This window comes from Perca flavescens, chromosome 20, assembly GCF_004354835.1.
Source record: "Perca flavescens isolate YP-PL-M2 chromosome 20, PFLA_1.0, whole genome shotgun sequence".
Classification (NCBI taxonomy): Eukaryota; Metazoa; Chordata; class Actinopteri; order Perciformes; family Percidae; genus Perca; species Perca flavescens.
The window spans coordinates 5,101,595-5,112,273 of NC_041350.1; the positions used below are offsets into that span (position 1 = coordinate 5,101,595).

The 10,679-nt window shown below is 43.2% G+C and overlaps 1 protein-coding gene across 1 annotated transcript in view; it reads right to left on the reverse strand.

Annotated features, from left to right (window-relative positions):
• bach2a (BACH transcriptional regulator 2a) overlaps positions 1-9,885 on the reverse strand; it is a 52,245-nt gene extending 42,360 nt beyond the window's left edge. Inside the window, exon 1 of the mRNA XM_028566103.1 lies at positions 9,711-9,885. The gene's annotated coding sequence lies outside the window, so the exon portion shown is untranslated. The remainder of the gene's footprint in view (positions 1-9,710) is intronic.
• Positions 9,886-10,679: the final 794 nt, after the last annotated feature.

The following is a 10,679-nucleotide window of genomic DNA, read 5'->3' on the forward strand; positions in this document are numbered from 1 at the left end:
ACCATGGGTACACAACCAATGTTCTCAATGCTGAGTTCATGTGTAGAGCCCCTGGTGATACGTGGAGCAAAGTCTCATGTTGTGTCGAGCCTTCTTAGTAGGGCTGTCCTCGACTAAAGAAATTCTTAGTCGACTAACACTTATACAATTTTGTCGACTAATCGATTAGTTGATTTAATTGACAGAGCTGTGCGCTTTGAGAGGTGGTTAAGACTAGAAAAGCACAATATAAATGTAGTTAATTAACCATCTGTAAAACTGAGTTTCTCCACAATTAATCCTGCAAAAGCACCACTTTAAATCTTGTGTTTACCATAAATGTGCTTATAAGTTTCTCGGAAATGAGTAATTAAGCATGAATAAGCATAAAAAATGACTAATCGACTAAAGAAATCTTAGTCGACTAAGACCAAAACGACCGATTAGTCGACTAATCGACTAAGAGGTGGCAGCCCTACTTCTTAGTGTTTTAAAAATAGCGATTTTGATGCGATCATAGTAGTGCCCCTAGGACTCCCATTCAAAAGGCCATTTGACCGAAAAACGAGAATACGGTCAATCTTAAAAGTGGCGTTTCCGTCCTAATTATGTTTTTAAACTAAAGTCTGACTCGGGTACATTCACAAAAAGACCCTAGGTTGCATTTTGGCGAGAGTTACGCTTGAACTATAGACCTTGAAACAAAGTGTAGTTTCAAAACCATACTGTGTAATTGGCATGTTGGACATTCATTCATTGAAGACAAAGAATCCATAAGTTATAGAGCTCTACGGTGTGGTTCTGACCGTAACACCAACGTCTCTGATTGGTGCAACTCTGTTACCATGGAAATGTTTACCGAACCTACGAATGCCTAGAGCGAGCTGCTACCACTAAAGTCTTTGATCGTTTCTGTACACAGTCTTGTACCTTTGCCATTTTTGCCGTTTTCAAAATGTTTTTATTTTTTTTTGGGCGCCAAATCAAATGTTTTATGGTCACGATTAATCTCGGAGCCGGTTGGCTCTGTTCCCAGGCTTAGAAGGCTTTATTCCAGCATTTAATGAAACGCCAAAGGAGATGTTAGGACAATCACTTCCAGAACCAGAGACGTTAAAAAAATGGGAGGTCACTATCGAGCTCTATTCATTCACAGCTTAATTGATAGATCCGAAAGGGATCGCAGCTTCGGGCAATAAACGTAAAAGTACTAAAGGCGAGTTAGCAGACGACGAGACTGAATGCACAGTCATCCTCCAGCATGGCACACTGCTGAAGCAAAGGTAATGAAAATAGACGTGTTGAGAGAGAGAGAGAGAGACAGAGAGAGAGAGAGAGAGAGAGAGAACAGAGTAGAAGGAATTTAAGAAGGACACAGAGAGAGAGACAGATGGATGGAAAATAAGAAAGGAAGGAAAAGAGACACAGACATCCATCAGACATTCTGAGTCTAGTTTTGCTCTGTCTGTGCTCGAGCTGGGCCGACCTCCTGGGACAGTCTGTCCTCATCACACACACACACACACACACACACACACACACACACACACACACACACACACACACACACACGGTCAGGCTGCCCTTGATCAGTTCCTCACACACACACACACACACACACACACACACACACACACACACACACACACACACACAACAGTGCTGTGAGTGTAAATTATGTATTGGTTTTACACAAACAGCCTCTCTGACAGGCAGCAGAGAGGAAGGCGAAGAAGAAGAAGAAGAAGAAGAAGAAGAAGAAGAAGAAGAAGAAGAAGAAGAAGAAGAAGAAGTCCAGCTCCCTTCATCAAACTGAATCAAACACGACATGCTGCCTTGGAAATGTCTGTTATAAATACTGGTGTTTGCAGTAATGTACTGTACAGGACACATTCAAATCACTCATTCACTCATTAAAAGATTTGCGTCAGATTTTGAGAGACTCCAGTCCCGCTCATCCCGCTCCCTGTTTCCGGGTTAGCTCTCCACCAATCAGAGGGGTCATTTGAGTCCGACTGCCGGCAGTGCCCGCCCCGCCGATTCAACATGTTAAATGGGCCAAAATGAAGGCCGGCGGCCCCTCGGACGGAGGATGGCACGGAACACACCGAACCGACTCGAGTCACTGACCTCGCCAGACTGTCCGACAGCCGACTATCGGCTCGGTGTGTCCGGGCCTTTAGTCAGTTAGTCATGACAGTTATGGAAACATGGGGGGAGAGGCGAGCTTGCTCTGTTTTGTTTGGTATTTACTTGGAACGTCGACAGAAGTGACGTCATGCAGGAACTCGCAGTGCACCTTTAAAATGCTGACAGCTAAACGGTGTCAAGCGTGAATAAGAAATACCAATTCAATATCTTGCATTTGCCACTTCCTCTTTTATTATCTTTCTGAATGATTTCATCTTGTAGTGTGTAAACCAAAATTCAATCCATTGCCATTACTGTGAATGATCCTGAATGACTACAGCGTGTGTTTGAGTTGAGGATTGATGAAGAGAGAATTATATTATTTACATTATATATTCACAACGCCTTGTTTATTTATAATAACTAAATTGGGGCGTCAGCCACTGTGTCAGGCTTTTATTTTGTCGGCAAAGAGAAGAATGTGGAACAGCAGAAAGTACAGTACGGTCTCCCAACAGACACTCACTAAAATAAGCTGTGTGTGTGTGTGTGTGTGTGTGTGTGTGTGTGTGTGTGTGTGTGTGTGTGTGGCCCACTTACATCCTGAAACGCCACTAACTTCTTCTGACTGAGCATGTGTGTATGCACACAATCAAATGTGAATATTGGAGGCATATAGGCATACAGCAAACACTCACACATACAGACATGCGAGTACACAAACACATTCGCAAACACACACACACACACCCATCCCCCTCAGGGAGTATATCCTCACATGACGTAGTGAAGATGAAAACAGACGGAGGGTACAATGACTACAAGCTGGGTTTAACCCCTTTAAGACACAGTAACATCACTTTGTTGAATAAGATGTTGAGCCATTTTGACAGGAAAGGCGGGACGAGCGAAAGGTGATGACTGGCAACAAAGGTTCTTTGTCAGACTGAAGACACGGCCAGCCAACAAATGGAAAGACGTCATTTTCACTCGTACGCCTTTTGTCCATTCATCATCATCGCTTTCACACAGAAGTCTGTAATGTCGTGACGGTTACCTAACATTGTCAACTTACTGTAAAGGTTGCTTATTGACACTTTTAGACGTGCGGATTCAGATAGTCTGCAATGTTTTGTACGTAAAAACTGGCCATGTGAGGCTACATCAACATCAACAGGAGTTTTAGCTCCAGTATCAGAACTAATCTTCGTCCATATTAAAGCGTAACTCTCTCCAAAATGCAATTTGACTGGCAAGATGGCTGCTGAGTGGAAAAACCAACAGCTACAGTTTCTTTTTTAGTAAACTCTGCGTATACAACCAATGTTCTCAATGCTGAGTTCATGTGTAGATCCTCTGGTGATACTTGGAGCAAAGTCTCATGTTGTGTCGAGCCTTCTTAGTGTTTTACAAATAGTGATTTTGATGCGATCTTAGTAGTGCCCCTAGGACTCCCATTCAAAAGGCCATTTGACCGAAAACGAGAATACGGTCAATCTTAAAAGTGGCGCTTCCGTCCTAATTATGCTTCTGAACGAAAGTCTGACTCGGGTACATTGACAAAAAGACCCTAGTTTGCATTTCGGCGAGAGTTACGCTTTAAAACATCGGAAGGAAGAGTGGGATGGAAATCAAAATCAACCTGCACAGATCTGTCACTGAGACAGACCGACAGACTGGACTCGCCCTTCTGCTTTAAGCCCTGCTCCAAAACGGACATGGTCAGCACAACGTGACATCATGACTTTGTGTAAACATACACGCCACTTGCCAAGTGCCGTGTTATCTGTACGCATTTTGAGCTATCCGTGGGTATGTCTACGCTATCGGTTGCGAGGGGCAACAGTGTAAGAGCGACAGAGACGGAGCAGGAAAGACGGCTCAAGCATCACAGCAAACAGTTGGGTTTAGGAAAAGAAGACCGGGGTTGGGTTTAGGAAACGTGACACGCGTGACACGATCCCTGGTCTCCTGGGTGAAAGTCCTTTGATTGACCCATCCACCACCCCGACCAGCCTCCCTACGCCAACGCAGATTTTCGCCCTTTCATATTACTCGCTACGGAGTAAATTCACACGCAATCGCAAGGTAATGTAAGTCAATGGAGGCCAAACGCCGTTGATAAACACACTAGTATGCGTCTTGATTCATACGCCACTTCATGAGATCAGTCTGGCCAGCAGATACTGTACACAAGCAGATCTGTACAATCTGCATATGCACCACACATGTGCAGTTGAAGCACTTGTCGACATGTACAGTACACGCATTCATTTGTAAACATTTGTAGATATTAGGGGTGTAAGAAAAAAAATCGATACACTTGAGTATCGCAATATTTTATTTTGCAATACTGTATCGATTTTCAAAAAGGCAATATCTTTTTTTTTTTTTTTTTTTAACGTTAAAAAATATTCATGTAAGACAGTGGTTCACATTTATGTTGTGTTTAAACCCCTTACTGCTAGATGGCTATGCTGAGACACACCACTAGTGTCCTTGCCTAACAGTGCCTAACAGTGCCTAGCAGTGCCTAACAGTGCCTAATAGTACCTAGCAGTGCCTAACAGTGCCTAGCAGTGCCTAGCAGTGCCTAACAGTGCCTAATAGTACCTAGCAGTGCCTAACAGTGCCTAATAGTACCTAGCAGTGCCTAACAGTGCCTAGCAGTGCCTAGCAGTGCCTAACAGGGCCTAATAGTACCTAGCAGTGCCTAACTTTTTGCTAGAAGCTAACAACGTAGCTATGGCTGAACTTTGGCCTACTTTAGCATATAAAGATTAGCTCACTAAGAACCTGTGAACCACAATCCCAAACTGGCAGTTTGACTTTCTGTGTACTGAATTGTTTAGCCTACCTAAATTAAACTTCTTTGACTTGTATGAACATCATGTCTTTTTTTTTTTTTTTACATTAGCTTTTCTAAAATTATACTTAAAAAAATCCCAATATATCGCCTTACGCACAGTATCGCAATATATTGAATCGTGACCCATGTATCATGATACGTATTGTATCGCCAGATTCTTGCCAATACGCAGCCCTAGTAGATATAGACCCAATCACAATGTCTGTTTACAATAACTTCCCGGTAGAAAACCCCTGAGCAAATGGCGCAGAGGTCAAGTGTCTCGCTAAGGGCCACTGCTCCATCGCCACCTGATTAATCAATAAAACAATCCTAGCTACCGCCATGGTAAAGATAACACTGAAGTGTAGGCTCAAGTATCGCATTAAGCAACAGACTCAGGACTCTGGCGTTTAAGTTCTAATCCTTTAATGTCTCTTTAAGTTCACCAACAGGCCAGACTGGACTCATGACTTAAAGCTGGTTAACTCTTCATGTGTTGCATGAGAACAGTAGATTGAATGCGGTTATTTTGGGGACTGAGCGCCTCAACACAGACCACTGAAGACACATTTCACACCCCTCACAGGATGCAAACCACCAACTGTCTAGTCCTTTCATTCAACAAAGCTAGTCCACAGACTGTAAACACACACACACACACACACACTGACATAAATGATATAAAAAATGAATGAGAAATGATAAAAACATACTCTAGTCACCTTATTTAAATCAACCTTAAACCAAATATAGTCAATAGCATGATCCTATTTGAAGCATTTCCTTTATTTTCTGAGCCCACTAGATGGCGCTCTCTGTTCAACAAAGGGTTGAAAGCACAATGAATTGTCCTTCCTTGAGCCTTTTCTTTAAACCAAGAGCACCATTTAGTGGTCTCAGAAAATAAAGACAATGGTTCACGTAGCTTCATGAGGCTAAATTTGGACATCACTATGCATACGTGAAGCCAAAACATCTGCATCGCCCCCTGGTGGCTGGCTGCAGGATAGGTCATAAACCCCGCCTCCTCCATGTTAGCGGATGGGACATGAACCAAACTAAAAAAAAAAATCAAAGTAAACCTCAAATAATTTTTCCCAACGATGGTTTCTATCATTTTCGGTAGTTCTGGTCACGCAGAAGTTTGGTTTTTATTACTTATTTGAAGCTATAAGAACAGGGTGAAACATCATGATTGACAGCTGTGACTGACACGCGATTGGTCGGGCGGGTGTACGGGCGGGACTTTGATACCGCGGCTCACTGCTGCGCAGACTCTGGCTCCAAAATTACAAGATGGCAGCGGGATATTTTGGCTTCACTTCTGTACAGTGGAAAGGGGTGAAGACGCGTCGTCCATCTTTATATACAGGCTATGATGACGCCACGGTCTCTCACCTGGAACCATATGTCCACAAATTCCACTTGAACAATAGGGATATTGTTGTTTATGGAGAAGGAGAACCAGGAAATGAGTCGGGGGAAATGGAACGCTACCAAGCCACAAGGGGGTAATGGTGCGTTCTATTATTCTCAATGAACCGACTCGGACCTCGGATATGACGTAATTTCCACACTTCAAGCGCTCTGGTATGTTTTGCGCGTCCGAGTCGGAGAAAAAACACGGACACCACCCGGAAAGCTGTTTCTATGGTAGCACTGGCCGAGTAGTAACGCTAGCCAAGTTAACAAACAAGGCTTCATTCAATATTGCACTCACAACAAGACCGATTCCCATACCAACAGGCAGAGAAACGGACGCAGTAAGGTATTGCAGTAATACGAGTGATTAAAATCTTCATTTAAACAGCCAAAGCGGTCCAAAAATAATGACAACAATTCATACTACAAGTCACACAGGGCGCTGCCATCTTGGAATCCGTATCGGAATTCTTGCTCGGTGTCCTCACGGTTGTCCGAGTTCCGAGCTCGGAAATCCGAGGAAAAGTGGAGTGTTGGTGCTTGTTGCTAGGCAACGTATGTTTTCCTAGTCGGAACTCCGACACGGATAAATAATCGAACGCACCATAAGCTTCGCTTCAGAACTCGAACCTCCTATGGCGCCATTTTGATGCTACAAAGTGATCACCTCCCGTTAGCATTCCATTGACTCCCATTCATTTTGACGTCACTTTGACAGCGAATAACTTTATATCTGAAGCGTTTAAAGACTCTATTTATCCATTGTTTATTTCTAAAGAAACACGACAATGTATAAAAGGCTCCATTACCTTGTACCTCACGTTATGGCTCCGTAGCAGACGTTTTTGTAAAAATAGGCTAACGATTAGTTACACAGTAGAGGAATTACCGTATAGTAAAGGAGAAGCTCGCAGGCAGTTTGGACTTACATTAACTGTTTAAGTTTAATTACTAATGTTAACTAGCATTTTAGTTAGCAATAATTAGCCTGTGCCCATGTTATCTCCTTACATATACATATGCTCTCCGTCTCTGTAAGACTGGGAATGATTGAGATTTCTCTTGGCACAGCTACCAGAAGACTTACAACTTTCAGACAGGTTCACATTTACGTTGTCTCTCTCAGTTGGAGGCTGCTCGGTAACGCTCAGCGCTCACCAGAAAAGTGCTTCTAATATCCTTCACTGGTGTCCGTCCAGAGACACGGGATCTGTTGGTCCATTCTTATATAATGTCTATACCAAGCCACGGCCGAGCAACGTGCGTCGCCGCGACATGTGTAGTTACATTTTTCAAGAGGTGCGCGTCAGGCTACGGCGTAGGGTCCGTGACCCGTGTCTCCGCATACATATGAACGTAGCCACGGCGTAGATACACCACAGAAGCATAAATCACGCTTTATTTTCTCGACAAAGATCCACAGAACACATTATAGAACTGTTTTGACAAGATGGGCACGCAGTGCCCCTCCATTAGAAGCCCTTGGTGTGTAAAATCAGTTGAGTGTCTCTTTAATAACTGGGCATTTACAGTAAATGATGGTATCCTACTTTCATTTTGTTCCTCTTTTTTACTACTGCTTTTATTCTTTTCAACAGCTGTCTTTCTGCTTTTGTTGGTAATCTTGTTTGTTCTCTGCTGTATTTTGTGCCAAGTTCTGCTCTTTTTGATTGTCTTTCTTTCTCACTTATTTGTATTATAAAAAGCCTTTGTAACATCGAGGCCAGGGGGATGGACTACAGATGAAAAAAATGTGTAATGTGTAATCATGCTTTTTTTATTAAATTTGCACCGTCCCCTTCTTAAATAAACTAAATTGAATTGAATCTCTTTATGTAATGAGCAGCCTATAACTCTGGGCAGATATCAGTCTCTGCTCAAGATAACTGTCTGGAAGTGCAGGTGATAAATATTTCATTGGCCTCAGTCACCTTTTATCTGCTCCATTCAGATGAACTGAATTTAACCCCCCTCTACACACTCACACAGTCACAACCAAGTGCTGCAAATACTCTGTTGTTGCTGTTTTCGCATTGGGAGAGAGAAGTGGGCAGAGTGGCTTTGTGGGAAGGGTGACAAAGAGCTAATCTGTTCACACTGTTTACGATGGCTAAAAGAAGTCACCCAGGCAGCAGCCACTAACCACAGTCATAATATATCATTAGAAACGGAGGAGGAGCATGACGGTTAACTGAATATCAAGTTGCTCTACGTTATAGTGAAAAGAAGACCTCAGCGATTCCGTTGTTGGAGCTTTAAAAGGTCGCACATTGGTAATCGCGTGGATGGACACAGCTCATTTTGACACGTCAAGGCGAATTGAGACGTTAACGAGAGTCATTACGGAGATGATTGCTTTATTCCGAGGTGGCTGTTTACTGAACCGAGTGCTCGGCGGCCGAGGGCGGGAATAAGGGGGTGGGAGGCTGGGTCCTTTGTCCCCTCTGCAGCTCCCTTTCCTCCTCCAGCATTGACAGGAGCGCGAGCCCCGGTCGTTGCGTGGCTTTTGTCTCCCCGTGCAAAACATGTTCCCTCACGTTTAGTCTTCCATTGATATATATATAGTTGTGGGGTTTATTAAAGAAGTGGACGTAGTAAGCTGTAAAACAAGACCGACCGCCAACTTCCTTGTAGAGCAGGCGCGTGGAGGTCTGTCATAATGACACAACAAACAGGGGCTGTTCGCTGACAGAAGGCACCGTAACCATAGGTTACTTTCAGTCGGCTAACGGCTAACAGTTACTATCAATATCCATTCTTTGAAATGGCGTAAACTGTTTTTTTTTTTTTTTTTGCAAAGTCGCTGGCACCTAACGTTCTCTTAATTACATCCAGGGCAACAAAGAGAAACAGTCCAAAAAAAAACACACCACACCACTTTCTTAGGGCTCGGCTGCTACGTTACTTGTTTCCGACGTAAATATCTCGACATTACGCTAACCGCGAAGAGAGAAACACGTTTTTCTTAAGGGAAACATTTTCAGCACCTAGTGATAGCTAAAACACGCCGCCGACCACAGCATCCCCCCCTGCTAACCTGCTAGAACACACCACCCCGGTGTCAAAAAACACCACACATCAGGCAACCGTTAACTGGCACGCCGCTCCGCAGTAATAAGTAACAGACACCGTTTACACAACACAATGTCTGACTAGCGGTTACAACACAAACAAGCGAGGGTGAAAAGCCAGGGCGAGCAGACAGATTAGTAGAAGCCAAATCCACGGCTGACAAGGGGCTCCCGTAGTCTGGTTTATCCAAGCGTAGTAACGTTAATGCCCCAAACGGTTTTGCTTATTATCCTCGTAATGGATGGGATCGACTTACCCGCTTTTCCTGCTCGTCTACGTTCAATTCCTCAAATATAAGAGTGGGTCCACATTTTTTTTCTTTCTTCTTCTTCTGTTTGTTTGTTTTCCCCGCAGCCAGAACCGCTGCTTTTAACGAACCGTAGGCATCAGTCGGTGTGGTACACGGGTCTCCTGTGTGTGTGTTGGATGAAACGCCTTTTCTCCTCTAGGAGCTGCATTGTTGACATTGGCTTCCTGACGTCATGCTGGCCCTCATTCACAACAACGGCCGAGCCCCCCCGCCCCCCTGCTCTTACGATGATGGAGCCCCTTGCCTTGACTTGGGGATGCGTAGAGATGTTTAGTGAATTAAAACTGCTTTACTACTAGGGCTGCACGATATGAGCAAAATATCTAATTGCGATTGCGATACGATTCAAGATATTGGAGGGAATGGTCGTTTTTGAATCATTAGTCTCATTTTCATTGAAAATTATTAACATTGAAAGAAATTAAAATGATATTTTTTTTTTTGCGAGGATCTGTACCAAACAAAGACTTTTTTTTTTCTTTAGTCTGTAGGATAGGATTTGTAGGCCAGGACTACTCTGCAGCACCACAACACTTATACATATTTGCGCCCCCTCTGTGATTTGGATAATGCACTAGTCCATATTGCGATTTTGATATAATTGCCCTATTTACTACACATTTTAAATCTTAATCAGATATGCTTTTTAACAGACATCAGTGATTGTTACTTTACTGTAGAATAGTCTAAAAGGTTATTTTTCAATTAAGTTCTTTCTTTGTGCGGTCTATAAAATGTCAGAAAATAGATAAAATGCCCCCAATTTTCCAAAGCCCGAGCCGATTCAAATCACTTATGTTTTGTCCAAGTCTACAGCAGTGTCCAAAGAAAGCCAATATTTAGTTATTGCCTATGACAAAGAAAAGCCAAAAGAATGTTTGGTATTTTTACCAGAAAACTGACTGAAATGATTCA